Source organism: Plecotus auritus, assembly GCF_963455305.1.
Source record: "Plecotus auritus genome assembly, chromosome: 6".
Lineage (NCBI taxonomy): Eukaryota > Metazoa > Chordata > Mammalia > Chiroptera > Vespertilionidae > Plecotus > Plecotus auritus.
Window position 1 is genome coordinate 123,023,957 of NC_137773.1, and position 15,776 is coordinate 123,039,732.

The window sequence follows — 15,776 nt, forward strand, 5'->3', positions numbered from 1 at the left end:
TCAGGGCCACATATTTGCAAGAGCATCAGGTGCAAGAAAACCACATGCGAAGTCCAGCGATTTTTACATGGGGCTATTTTATGCAAAGTAGGCAATGTCCTAAAAGGTAAAGGGCAGACACGTGAGTCACACTGCTGTGCAGATAATTCATTCTGTGGACAGTTTTTAAAAAGAAGGAAAAGAAAGAAAAGCAAACCTAGAGCAACAAAGTTCAATGCCCTGGTTACTTACTGCAGTCAATGTACAGTTCACACCGCTTTCCTGCAGAGGCTATGGGAGAGGGTCTGGCCAGCCAGTCTATTGAATGAGACGTCCTGCTGGGGAGGAAATTACTGTCTCCTGTCAAACATCCCTGGCTTGGCTCTGATTTACCTAATAAATACAACACTTCCTCTCTCTGAATTATAGTTTTGTAGGAGGTAAGCTGTTGGCAAGAAAGATGACGGTAGAGTTATTTCTACCCTCATGATCGATATTTTTTCCTCATTATGTGCAAAAAATTCATTGATGTCCAGTGCCCTTGAAACTGAGACAAAAAAAGGCTGTTTTCATCTGCTAATTCTTTGTTAAAGATGCACGGGGTTGTGTGACTTTGGGTTCTTGACAGGATGACTGAAGAAGCTACCACTGGTTACCACAACTTGTGGTCATTTCTTGGTGAACTACTGGACTGGAAAATGGGGCAAAATTCAAGAGTTCTGCTCCACTTCAGTTTGAAAAAGTTAATAGGCTTTTGACAATCAGAAAGCTCCAGCAGGCTCTTGCCCCCTTTTTGTGGCTCCTCCATCACCAGGAGATAACAAAAGTCAGCTTCACAAACTCCAAGTTGAATACACGACTGGAATCTGAGTGTCTGTTGAAGCACTTTTGTCCCCTTATAGAAAGTAATTTTTTAAACTCCTCATTATCAACGTATGTGCTTTCTCAACAATATACTATTTTATTCTCCGAGCTTGGTGGAAAATAATTATATGTAGACCATTTTTATTATCAACTTTAGCTCTGGGCCCTGTATCAAGATGGGCTTTATATAAAATAATTAAGGCCTGAATAAAATGTGTTTTTTGGGCAAATGGTTGTCTCATGAACACCAAACTATTGCCAGTGAGTGCAGGGGTAATTAAAGGCATTCCTGGTCAGAGGAACCCTTACATTAACATTTTCTATCAACTCCTTTGCTCTCCAAAAAGACGTCCTGATCAATGCTAATCTGGAGGCTGTGTGATTGGTGCAGAGGGAAATTGACCCACCCCTGTCCACTCTGAAGCTTCCTGCTAGAGCCCCACAGTGGACCTGAGGAGGCTCCTCCCCATCAGCATTAACCAATCACCTCAATCACTGCCTAAAGGAGCACCCAGCAGGTATTAATGCGGGAGAATGTTGGGGCAGAGTCATACATCTGTGTACTGGATTATTCGATTTCCCTTCTGGGTCTTAGTTTTCTCGTCTATAAAATGGAAGAGTTTCTTGAACTAGATAATTTTTAATGAATTCTACACTCCCACTGGCAACTATAATCTGTAATTCTGTACTGTAGACATTGTGTTGGCTTTCATCTTTATATTATTCCAAACGGTGATGTGTGCTTATTTACAAATTACAGAAAAATTTAAAAAAATTAAATGACCATAATGTACACATTCAGATTCTATTAACAGTCAAGGCAATGTCTTTTCAAACATTTTATTCTGTATTTATATGTAATCATGTGTGAATAAGTACACACACACACACACACACACACATTTTCAATACTGCGTGTTGCTATATACATATTTTTAACTTACCCACTTTTCTGTGTAATAAAACATACACATTTCTCCATGTTAGAAATTGCACATCTACTGCTGGAAAGATTTCCATTATGTGAATGTGCCATAATATATTTCACCACTTCTTTATTGGTGGACATTGAATTGTTCTCAACTTTTTACTCTTAGAAACCATGTTGAAGTGAACATCATGTATACACATCTTGGTCTACTTAAGCAAATATTTCTGTGGAATTAATAGATCACAGAGTGTGCACATTGTTAGGCATCATACTATATTTCTGTTATGCTTGCTGTGGATAAAATGTCAGAGGCATTAGAAGTCCATTTTTTTTCCTCAAGGGATTTCTAATGTGGCTTAGGAACTAAGGGAAATAGACTCAAATCATGTTTGTACTGCACATTTTTAAAAAGAATTTGCTTTGATTTTTCACCCTGAATTTGGGATTACCAGTGATGTTCATTTATGTAGTTTCAGAAAGTGCCAGATATACGTAAGACATTCAACTTGGCATTATTGCTATTCTCATCCTTTTTGTGAAGACACAGAGACAGGTAGTATTTCCTAAATCTCCCAATAGTTGTCTGATCAGCTTGCCATTTTCTTCCTCTTGAACAACATATAAGAAGTATTTAGCAGAAGAGAGGAACTTGGGAGGACTGGCTGTGTCCTGACACTCTCCCTCCCTCCTTGGCTTGCAGGGAGCAGGGTGGAGGCTCCACAGCAGCCGAGTGAGTGAGGAGGAGAGCACCTGTGACCCATCTGCCAGGAGGCTCTCTTACTGCAGTGCTGATGCTGACAGGTGCTCCGTTCGAGTTCCACGGACCCGTGTGAGTGCAAGTGCTACAGTGGACAACTACCACTTGCATCTGAATCGGAACCAGACCAGTCCTTCTACTTCTTTGGAGAACAGTTAAACATGCATTTTCATTTTATCTTTGTGTTAGTGGCCCCACCTAACTTACACCTGGAAGACCCATTAGTGTAAGCCAACCGCATTTAGCGTAGGATTTGCATTTTGTGGGAATAAGAGGCTAACTAATTCATAACCTAAAATCAGCCCAAAATTAGGGTTTGAGTCACTGGAATATTTATCATTTTCCTATTTTTTTTTTAAATAAATCTTTATTCAGATTATTACAATTATTTCTCCTTTTTCCCCCCATAGCTCCCCTCCACCCATTTCCCACCCCACCTTCTGCCCTTACCTCCCCCCCACTGTCCTCATCCATAGGTGTATGATTTTTGTCCATTCTCTTCATGAACCCCCCATACCCCTTTCCCCCTGAGAATTATCAGTCCACTCCCTTTCTATGCCCCTGATTCTATTATATTCACCAGATTATTCTGTTCCTCAGGTTTTTAATTCACTTGATTTTTAGGTTCGCTTGTTGATAGATATGTATTTGTTGTTCATAATTTTTCTCTTTACTTTTTTCTTCTTCCTCTTCTTTAAGAATACCTTTCAGCATTTCATATAATACTGGTTTGGTGGTGATGAACTCCTTCAGCTTTTTCTTATCTGTGAAGCTCTTTATCTGCCCTTCAATTCTGAATGATAGCTTTGCTGGGTAGAGTAATCTTGGTTGTAGGTTCTTGCTATTCATCACATTGAAAATTTCTTGCCACTCCCGTCTGGCCTGCATAGTTTCTGTTGAGAAGTCAGCTGACAGTCGTATGGGTGCTCCCTTGTAGGTAATTAACTGTTTTTCTCTTGCTGCTTTTAATATTCTCTCTTTGTCTTTTGCTCTTGGCATTTTAATTATGATGTGTCTTGGTGTGGTCCTCTTTGGATTCCTTTTGTTTGGGGTTCTGTGGGCTTCATGGACTTGTAAGTCTATTTCTTTCACCAGGTGGGGGAAGTTTTCGGTCATTATTTCTTCAAATAGATTTTCAGTATCTTGCTCTCTCTCTTCTTCTGGCACCCCCATAATTCTGATGTTGGTACGCTTGAAGTTGTCCCAGAGTCTTCTTACATTATCTTCAACTTTATGGATTTTTTTTTTTGCTTTTTGCTTTTTTGGTTGAGTGTTTTTTGCTTCTTTGTATTTCAATTCTTTGACTTGATTCTTGAGTTCCTCTATTCTGTTTCTGGGTCTCTGTATAATATTTTTTATTTCAGTCAGTGTATGTTTAATTTCTAGTTGGTCCTTTTTCATAACTTCGAGGGTCTCGTTATATTTATCGGCCTTTTCTAGGATATTCTTAAAAAGTCTTATAACCGTGGTTTTGAATTCTATATCCAGTCGTTTGTTTTCCTCCATTTCTTTTGTTTGTGATCTGATTCTTTGACCCCGCATTTTCACTGATTCCCTGAGTTGGTAAGGTAGATATTTGTGCTAGGTTTCCAAAATGGCCCAGTGGGTCTGCTTCCCCAGTTAACCTGAGGTGGACACTCTTGGTGCACCCCTTTGTGGACTGTGTGTACAGCCTTGTTGTAATTAAGTCTTTATTGTTGTTGGTATCACTGGGAAGAATTGACCTCCGGGCCAGTTGGCTGTAAGGATCAGCTGTGTCTATGCTGGGAGAAGTTCGGTGCTGGAGACAGCCTTATAGGATTAGACTTGCCAAATTGCAATAGCCTCTGTGCTCAGCTTGGATGGGGTGGAGTCTCAGTTTTGGCTTCCTGTCAGCCTTGCCCTTGCGCGCATGTGCGCTTTCAGTCCTCCGCCTTCCCCAGCTCGAGTCTCCGCCCGAGAGTCCAGACTCCCCCACAAGAGCGTGGGTCCCCAGGGGCTCGCCTGGAACTGGGGTTCACTGCAGTCAGAACTGAGGCTCAGTGCAGTCAGAATCCTCTGACTCCCTTCCACTAGGGAAAGCCTGTGGCAACTTCCGCAGCCTTTGTGCGCACTGGCGCGTGCGCGCGGGCACTTTCAGTCCTCCGCCTTCCCCGGCTCCCGAGTCTTCGCCCGAGAGTCCAGACTCCCCCCACAAGAGTGTGGGTCCCCAGGGGCTCGCCTGGAACTGGGGTTCACTGCAGTCAGAACTGGGGCTCAGTGCAGTCAGGAGCCTCTGACTCCCTTTCACTAGGGAAAGCCTGTGGCAACTTCCGCAGCCTTTGTGCTCACTGGCGCGCGCGCGCACGCGGGCACTTTCAGTCCTCCGCCTTCCCCGGCTCCGGAGTCTCCGCCCGAGAGTCCAGACTCCCCCCGAGAGTCCAGACTCCCCCCGTAAGAGCGTGGGTCCCCAGGGGTTTGCCCGGAACTGGGGTTCAGTGCTGTCAGAACTGGGGTTCAGTGCGGTCGGAAGCTTCCTTCCCCCTTCCGCCAGAGAAAGTCAGCCAGGCTCTCAGCCGCCTTTCCTCTCTGCGCGCACAAAGCCCCTTTGCCGTACCTCCAATTCTCTGTGAGCTTTCCTCTTTCCTTCTAGTTGTAGAATTTTCACTCAGCCTGCTTTCCTGTGGTTCTGGATGGTGTCCGTTCTGTCTTTTAGTTGTAGTTTTGAAATTGTTGTGCGAGGCAGCAGTTTAGGTGTTTACCTATGCCGCCATCTTGGTTTCTCCCATTTTCCTATTTTTAAGATTCTCTATGTAGCTCTGCCTAGGCCTAGCCTGACTCCCGTGGACCTGGCACTCACCCACTGCAAGGCTTTGATCCCCACTGGGTGTTTTAACCATTGCACACATCCTTATAACTTTCTCCTTGGAAATTGTATCAAAATGTTCCTTGTGAATGAAAGAATGAGCAATGGGCAATTCATTAATGGCAGAGACTCCACTATGGAATAAGCAAAGATCTCCCTACCCCCAGTGGAGAAGGGGCATGTGGTGTGCAAGTGCTTATAAGGCAGAAAAAAAAGATGGTCCCTTTCTCCCAAGCTGACCAACAAAGCACTGCCTTATTGTTTGCTGGGGCTGACCTGCAGACCCTGAGCGATAGATGAATGATCACTCTGATATGTTTGCTGTGAAAGAGAGGACTAAGGGACTGCTTGGCTAAAGGAACCAGACAGCCTCAATCACCTACCTTGTTAGGCTTTTACTGTAACAGCAGTTTGAGATAAAGTTTATCTTTTAGATACAATCAGTAGGGTAAGTAATAGTGGGAGGACACATGTGTCTGCAATGTTCTTTAAGCAAGGACATCTAAAGATTAAGAATAAGGATTCCAGTAAACACCTGGGGGTCTGCACATGCACAGACTTGTTTAGAAAAGTCAAGGAATAATTAGGGGCACCACCTTCAGCACTCCCCTAAGTCAGAATTCTGATAAACAGAGCAGGTGGCCTTCCGCACACTTCCCTTTTCTCGGAATGCCCTCCTTACACACTTTCCCACTTTCCAACCAAGTCTCATGTGCTCCCTAACAATTGTTCTGTGGTCAGCACTTACTGCAGATACCTTCACCTCTTGACCTTCTTCTTGTACTCTAGTGACTTCATCATCACACACCAGAGCCTGTCAACTTCGACGATCATCTCAGCATTCCCTGGTAAACAGAACATTGCCATTTAAAAGAATAATAGCAATTAAGCCAACACTCATAATGTGTCTCTAGTTTTCTCTATGTCCAGCGAAGGAGGGCACTCTTTTATAAGAATAAGGAAGTGTGGCAAAGGCAGGTGGGCGCCCTCCTCACAGCACAGATGTGCACCTTTTGCTGGACAGTTGCTGAGCCTTGTGAATGCTCTCTGCCCTGTCAGAGGTTCCTCCTCTCTGGAGCCTGTGTCTAGTGCCTGGGAAGGACCATCAATCACCGTCCATGGGTCAGTTTCCAGCATGGCTAGAGGGAACACTTGATTGATGCCACACATGGTGACCTGGATGACGCTGAGGGCTGAAAGTTGTGTTGAAAATGAGGTATGGAATAATTGTTTTTAATAACCTTGGTCATTGTCCTTCTCAAGGTTCTTATCAAGAATTTTAACTTAATTTTACACTATTGTAACCCAGTCAAACATGTTATTATAAATGAATTTCTGTATTCTAGAAAACCCATAATGAGCGGGGGATGATGAGAAGAGTTGTATACACCGAGTAGCCAGATTATTATGCGTTCAGAGATCATAATAATCTGGCTACTTGGTGTACTTCTCTTGAGTACCTCATTTATTTGATATTAAAGATACTATAAATCGTGCACCTGATCAGTTTTCCCCTTTGCACTGGCTGATAGAAAGCTCAGGGCAAATAGGTGGTTGATCTCCCCCAAAAGTCTAGAATACTTTTGGTACTCATTTGAGATACAAATACACTGAGTGGCCAGATTATTATGTGTTCAGAGATTATAATAATCTGGTCACTCAGTGTATACTTATATGCATAGCCCAAGGACACAGACAATAGGGTGGTGAAGGCCTGGGGGGGGGGTGGGTAGGGGCTGGGCGAAGGAGGGTAAAATATGTATATATTTAACATACCATAATGAGAGGGTACTGGTCTGAGCCCCTGATACATAGTATGTTTGAGGTTTAGGTACTTCTTTCCTTTTTTTCTAGATTCATGCAAAACTGATTTCTTAAAATATGTTTTCATTGATTTCAGAAAAGGGAAGGGAGAGGGAGGAAGAGATGGAAACATCAATGATGAGAGAGAATCATTGATTGGCTGCCTCGTGCACGCCACCTACTGGGAATATAGCCTGCAACCTGAGCATGTGCCTGGATCAAGAATTAAACCCTGACCTCCTGGTTCTTGGTGGACACAACCACTGAGCACAGTGGCCAGGCCAAAACTGCCTTTACTTGGCCAAAAGATCCATTAATGGTATAGAAAGTAAAGAAATTGATTTTGATGAGATTTCAACAGACTTCCTCAAATACTTAAGAAATTCTTATCTAAACAGTCCCAGACTCACAGTGGAACAGATAAGGTCTGTTAGGAGCTTTGATGAAAATGTTTACCAACATAGAAGACTGCGGGAATTGTTGAATTCTTCAATTATAATGATTAGCATAATGATTCTTCCAGGTGTTATTCTAAACACCGTTTACATGTGAATGTGTAAATAACAAGGACTCTTCATTTACTGATGTATTTACTCCTCCCATACAATGTATTTGCTCCCAAACTCATAACCCAGTATAATCATAAGAAAACATCAGAAAACCCTCTTGGGGGGATTTCTGCAAAAGACCTGACCAGTACTGCTCAAGACTGCCAAGGTCATGAGAAACTAGGAAAGACTGAAACTGTCCTAGACTAAGGAGACTGGAGACGTGACAACAAATGTGAGGTGGGCCTGGGCCGGATCCTGGGCCAGGAACAGGGCATTAATGGAAAAACTGCTGAAATCCAAATACAGTTTGGACTTTAGTTAATAGTAATATTGTGGCGAGCTGGCACGGCCATGGCATACTCAGCCCCAGGGCACCTTATGTGCCATGCCAGTTCAGCCAGGTTCAGTGACCCTGAGAAGGGGCGGTGAAGGATTGAGAAAAGACAGACAAGAGAATAAAAGCTGGGTCTGGGTAGGACACTGCTCCCAGATGGAGAGACAGTGCCACGGACTACAAGCAGTGTCTTTATTTTATAGACAGATTCCACGAGGCAAAGTAAGGGTGTGGTCAAGATGTTTACAACATTCTCGTGGGTTTTGATCCTACTCAACTACTGCACCTGAACTCTATCAAGCCCACATCAGTCAGGCACATGGGGCCACGTGTTCGGACCTTAAGTTCAAGCTTAAAATTATAGCTGTTGGCTATAATTGTGCTGGGAGGGCTCTGCCCTCCAAGCTGGGACTTGCACGTGGCCATGATAGGACTATGCCCTCTCATTAGTCGAGGCTTGAACCTGTCCAAACACTGTAGCTGCTCTCCACAGTAATATACCAATGTCCAATTCTTGGTGTTGACAAATGTTCCAAAGTAATATAAGAGAGTAGCAATAGGGAAATCAGTGAGGTATATATGGGAGCTCTCTCTATTATCTTTGCAATTTTTCTATAAATCTAAAAGTATTCCAAAGTAAAAGTTAAAGAAAAAACAAACCTTACATTCAGTCCCAGTCACCATTAGAGCTTCCTGTATCCTCATGGCTTCAGCATTTTCTTTTTCTTTTCTTCTTTATATTTTTGTCCACAACAATTATTAGTGATGTCATCATTGTCTACCCCAACAAAGTCACTTAAAACTGTGTTGTCATACTGGGGAGCACAGGCAAGAATGGGAGCCCAGAGCTGAGAACCAGTTCCCTACACCTTCTGAAGGCATGAGAACAGAGAGTGGGCCTCAGGAGGAAACTGGCATCTGGGCCTCCTGACTCCCACTGCCTCCCTGTCTAGGGAAAGAAAGACAGCTGCCTCTCCCCCATCCCTGGATATCCCAAACGTCCTGTTTTTCATGAGCTCAAGCTTTTAGAAAAGGGAGCCACCTTCCTGACATTTCTTACTCAGCCCTGCAAAAATCCTCAGCACAAGAAATGCAAAGACTCTGTGGCTACTTGGTTAGCATGGGTACAGGGGAAACTATAGCAAAAACAAACACGAATTGAATATAAATATACTATCCTGCCACTTACATAATTGAAACTGCTTTATTATGGGGACCCCAGTAACGTATTTACCTTAAGAAAGTACACATAGTGGGGATTCCCCACACCTGGCCTCAACCCTCGGGCGTCATCTTGCAACAAGAGAGACTGACACCTGTACAGCTCTTCTCTTGCCTCGGGCTCCTCCTTCCTGGAGCCAGGAGTTACCAGCATCTTTCTGCCCAGGAGGAGTGACAGCTCTCTCAGCCAGAGGTGCTCCCCTTGCTCCTTTTCATGGCCAGACAGGTAATGAGGTCACTCGGGCCCAGGTAGCCTGCGTGCCAGGCTGAGGGCGTGCCCAGCAGGAATGGGAGCAGCGGGAGGAGGTGATGTGGAGAGGAGGCCAGGGCAGAGAAGGAGGGAAACATTAAGGGGGAGAGGAGGTTTTGAAAAGGGGTAGAGGCCTGGTTTGTCCTGGGAAGGCAGCAACAGAGCAAGATCCCTGGATTCCCCGTGGTGTTCGCAGAAATGAATTCCAGGTTCCTTACTCAGAAATCCGTTAAGTGTGTCAAGGTTAATTGAAGAGTAAATCAATGCCCATAATTTTTAGGCTGTAACCATGAGCCTGCTACTGTAAAGAGTTTTTGGCTGAGGGCAAGTCTAGGAGACACTGCAAATAATCCTGTTAGGAGCTGGTCATAGTCACTTGTCAACAGACATATGTCACAAACTGTGACTTTGAAAAGAATTCTTGTTTCCCTCACTCATGACCCTAACATTTCTGGGCAAGAGAGTGAATGGAAGCCCACATACAATAGCTCTGAATGCTTAAAAGTTATAAATCACTCTAGTAAACTATTAAATAAATCATAATCTATCATCTTACCTTGACAAATTTTCATTATATAAAATAAAAACTATATCTTTTATGCATTTGATAATTTGCAGAATATCAAAGGCAACTGAATTGAATTATTATTGAGTACTGTTCTGGGTGGTCTGTTATTAAGATAGTTATGTTTGCATAAAATAAAGATATAATTTTAAAATTATTTATTGCACAAATTATCTTTCTGGTCTTCATTTCAGCAAAATCACTAATTATATTGATATAATCATAATTTTCACTTATTTTATATTCTAGTGACAGTCATAATCTAAAGGATTGAAAATGAAATGTAATAGTATTTCATCCACTTACATTTTAATATAATTCATCAGAAATACAAATTAAACTAAATCTGACAAATTAAACCCAATATTATTTTCAAATGCATTAAAATTTATTTTTTAACTGTGAAGAAGTATTTGCTAAAATTCAGAGTTAAAAAGTAATTATACATTATAACTCAAATTTATTTTTTAAAACTAAAGTTTTATTTCAATTAAATTATCCTATATATCTTTATAAAAGTCATACTATTTGCAATGCTAAGCTTCAATATCCATCCAGTGGCCAAAATAAAGCATGAGTGAAATTCATCCCTGGTAGATCAAGAGTAGAGCAACATACACATTTAGGAATAATATTGATAGTTCAATTGCAAAATATCTTCACCTGTCACATACAGTTGCTATAACCATCATGCTAGTTTGCATTTATCTCCAGAACCATAAATTGGAAAACCAAGAGTAGCCAGAAAGTAGACATTCAACACTAATGGGAAATGATGTCTCTTTGTTCTGTTTTGTTTTTAAACTTTAGTTCTTCCTTTTATTAAGGTATAATTGGCATCTGACATATTAGTTTCAGGAATACAACACAATGATTCAATATCTGTATGTATTACAAAATAATGACCACAGTAGGTCTAGTTACCATCCATTACCACACATAGTTACAAAGTACGTTTTCTGATGATGAGAACTTGTAAGATCTACTCTTAGCAACTTTCAAATATACCCTACAGTATTAATTACTGTAGTCCCCATGCTGTATATTATATCCCCAGGACTTATTTGTTTTATAACTGGAAGTTTATTCCTTTTGACTATCTTTTAACCCATTTTTCTAACCCAACAATTCCTGCCTCTGGAAACCATCCATCTTTCTCTGTATCTATGAGTTTTGTTTTGTTTTTTTTGATTGTTTGATTTTTGTTTTAGATTGCACATGTGAGAATCTAAAGTTCATCCATATTGTTGCAAATGGCAATATTTTCTTTCTTTTATGGTCAAATAATATTTATATTACATTTTTCATCCATGCATACAATGATGGACACTTAGGTTGGTTCCAGATCTTGGCTATTGTGAATAATGCTGAAATACACATAGGGGTGAATATATCTTTTCTAATTAGAGTTTTCATTTCCTTCAGATAAATATCCAGAATTGGAATTACTAGATCGTATGGTAGTTTCATTTTGAATGTTTTGAGGAATCTCCACACTGTTTTCTTTTTCTTTTCCTCACTGAGAATATATTTCCATTGATTTTTAGAGAGAGTGGAAGAGAGAGGGAAAGAGAGAGAAACATCAGTGTGAGAGAAGCACATTGATCGGTTACTTCCTGCATGAGCTAACCAAGGCCTGGGCAGGGGAGGATCCTGCAACTGAGGTACCTGTCCTTGACTGGAATCGAACCTGGGACCCTTTGGTATGCAGGTTGACACTCTATCCACTGAGCCAAATTGGCTAGGACTCCACACTGTTTTCCATAGTGGCTGCACGCGGAAGCCAAGATCAACAGTAATTAATATAAATGCGAGAAGTCCAGTCAGAAGGCTGAATGGGGTTTTTGATATTCACAGGGCTGAAGGTCTGCATTGTTATTACCTGCTGCTGACTCAATAGCTGAAGGCAACCCCCCAAACCTGTTTACTAAACATCACCTTTGATAAGCCTGTTTGCATTCCTAAAAGGCAATTGTGTATTCCAGTAAATAAAAGACAAATGGGAACAGAGACACAGTGAAACTTTTCCCTTATACCAAGCTCACAACTGGCTTACCCCATAATTTCCAAATTTATATTTCTTGTCTTGTGTAATTAATTTGCGTGTCAGCCTTTTGTCCAGGTCTTTGAACCCAGGCCACGCTAGTAGTGGTCTAACAGCTGCACCAATTTGCATTCCCACCAACAGCACACAAGGGTTCCTTTTTTTCCACATCCCCACCAACACTTGTTATTTTTATTTTTATTTTTTGTAATCACCATTTTAACAGATGGGAGGTGATATCTCTTTATGGTTTTTAGTTGCATTTCCCTGATAAATAGTGATATTGAGCACCTTTTCATGTTCCTGTTAAATGATTTTTTTATAAGAACCTCACAATCTGAGAAATTTGTAGGAGTTCATTTGTCTTATCTTTTACCTAAGTTCTTCCACCTCTAAAAACCTCTCTACGTTCCATAGTCACTACCCACAATACTCACAGTATTCGGAAGCCGTCACTTTTTGTTTATAATGCACAGTCGGTATACAGCTTTTCCCTGACCTGAGCAGGGTCAGCCCCCAGAGTGAGTGACTCAGGCTCTGGCCATGCTGCCCTGGCTCAGGGGCTACCAAGGGACAGAGACCTGCATGCTGTTTAATAAATTTATTTTTGTTTGTATTTTAATAGGAAAGGCCTCTGAAGTGAGGGTCCAAGTCCAGGGACTTTACTGGTTTATCTTTAGTCACCAATCATGATTACTCAAATCCTGATCACATAGCATTCATTTTTTAAAAAACAAATATCATTGTTATAACAGGAGGGATCATATTAGTGTCATAGCAGCCAAATAGACAAAATTAATTTGAGGGCTACAGATTGTCTTATGGGGCTAAGAATAGCAGAATCAATGTTGTCATATGTATTTCTCCTCCTCCTTATCCACTGTCTTAGAAAGGTATGTGAATTGTAGCTATGAGGTGGTTAGTAACATGTGCTGGTACTCATATCCAAATTTATTTGTAGACATTATATCCTCTCTTTGCTGGAACATTTTATCAAATCCTACTTCAGTGTATGGTACCAGGGACAGATGTTCTGGAATAAAGACACTGGCTGCTGCGCATCAAAACTGCCCACATTAACAGCTTGACAAATGGCACAGCTCTTCTCTTTCCCCACAAATTCCCTACATCATCCCAGACACCTTGAGGATCACTTGTCATCTGACCTTACAAGCAGTGTTGTGACTGGTGAGAGCTGAATTGAATATCATTGAGTTGAGTTGCAGACAGACCAGAGAAGAGAAATGGGATCCCAGCATTCCTCCCTTTTTCCTTCTAGGATACTCTATGCCCTGTCCAGAAGAGAGTCTTGGCCATGCTCTCTATGTTCCAAAATGCAAGACTTCCCCAAGGAAGCTCCAGATAAGTAGCTGCCACAGCTTCATAGCCCCAAGGGCTGGGTCCTCTTTCCTATTTGCCTGAAGGTACTCAGTATCCCAACACTTCAGCTTCTGCTTCTGCTTGTCATAGTTCAAGGGGCCTCTAGGACTACTGACCTGCAATCAGAGAAACCTCCTCTTTAAGAATGATACCTCAGGCATCTTCTCTAAGAATGCCAACAAAAACCATGGCCTGTTTAACCTCGGCCCACAAGTCCTTAAGAACCACATCTTGCTGTGACTCCTGCTTCCTGCAGAAACACAACCCTACAAGTGAGGCTCCCTGTACACTTATTTTGAGCCCTGGCACCCTAGCTAGACCAGAAGTTACATGATCTGCAGGCCCATTGCCAAGCTGCTGGAGAAACACAGAAACATGAACTCTATATGCATCCCCTACCTTTTTGCTACCCACCCCAGAAAAAGAGAGGTCCGAAAAATCTTGTTCAACATGGAGAACCCAAAACTGAGACCTTGAAATATTGAGCCTCAGTGGCCTTCTCCTCCTCCAAGTGAATGAGATTCTTTCAGACCAAGTGGAGCCAAGTGAACCACTGCTTCTTGAGAGTCACTAGGGAGAAAAAAACACGGATAATGGAGTTTGTGAAGAAGGAAGAGAGCCCTGGCTGGTTTGGCTCGGTGGATAGAGCATCGGCTTGCAGACTGAAGGGTCCCAGGTCAGGGCACATATCCTGTTTCTGGGCTCTATCCCCAGTAGGGAGCGTGAAAGAGGCAGCAGATCAATGATTCTCATCATTGATGTTTCTCTCTCTCTCTCTCTCTTCCTCTCCCTTCCTATCTGAAATTAAAATATATTTTTAAAAAAAGAAGAAGAAGAAGAAGGAAGAAAGGCAGGGTTTGGCAAAGTAGGAAGTCCAGCTTGCTCAGAAGCATTCTAGTATAGTATTTAAGAGTGTTCTAGGAGAAACCAAGATGGTGGCATAGGTAAACACCTAAATGCTGCCTCGCACAACCATTTCAAAACTACAACTAAAAGACAAAATGGACATCATCCAGAACCACAGGAAGGCTGGCTGAGTAGAAATTCTACAACTAGAAGGAAAGAGAAAAGCACACTGAGACTCACAGGAGCTGTGGAAGACAGAGGTATGGAGGTGCACGCACAGAAAGGGCTGGCAACTGAGTACGCGGCTGTCTTTTCCAAGCAGGAGGGAGACAAAAGCTCCTGACTGTTCTGAACTCCAGTTCCAGGCGAGACTCTGGGGACCCAGACTCATACGGGGAGAAACTGCACTGTCTGGCAGTGGGCAAAACTCGAAGGCGGCGTTCTCTCAGAGGTGCTTGCAGTGATTACCTTGGGACACTGAGACCCAGGGGCCTCTTAGGGCAGGGCTGATGGGAAGCCATTGCTGTCTGCTCCACCCTGAGATCCCACCCCACAAAGCCATTGCTGTTTGCTCTGCCCTGAGACTCCGCCCCATCCAAGCTGAGCACAGAGGCTTTTGCATATGAATGGCCTGGTCCTTTGAATTCTAAACTTACCTAACAAACTGCAGCTGAGTCAGTGAGACCCAGAACATCCAAAAGAAGGCCCAAGGCCCCTCAGCAGCTTGCATTGCTTTACAGCTGGGTCTCATCTGGGCACCTCCAAAACCCAAACAAAGAAGAGGAATCTGCAGATCTCTCCTTAGCTCCTGCTGGGTGGCCTCAGGCAGAGGCTAAATATGCACCTTCTTGGAGATCCAAGAGCCAGTGTACCCAGCGGTCAGAGTGGGACCATCCAGATTACAACTCCTCAGATCCATAAGGGACACACTCAGGGGGCAGACTCAGTGAGGACCAAAGCCCCACTGAAGCAAGTCTTGTCTCATAAGGGTGTCTCCAGCACAGAAGGTCTCCCAGCGTAGACACAGCTGATCCTCACAGCCAATTGGCCTGGAGATCAATTCCTCCCAGTGATACCAACAACAATCAAGGCTTAACTACAACAAGACTGTGCACACAGCCCACAAAGGGGTGCACCAAGAGTGTCCACCTCAGGTAACTGGGGAGGCTGAGCCACTGGGCCCTATAGGATACCTAGCACACAAAGCCTATCTACCAACTCAGGGAAGCAGCCAAAATGTGGAGACAAAGTAACAGGTCACAAATGAAAGAAATGGAGGAAAGCAAATGACTATAAGGTTTTTCAAGAATTTTCTAGAAAAGGCTGATAAATTTAGCGAGACCCTCAAGGATATGAAAAAGGACCAACTAGAAATTAAGCATACACTGACTGAAATAAAAAATAATATACAGAGATCCAATAGCAGA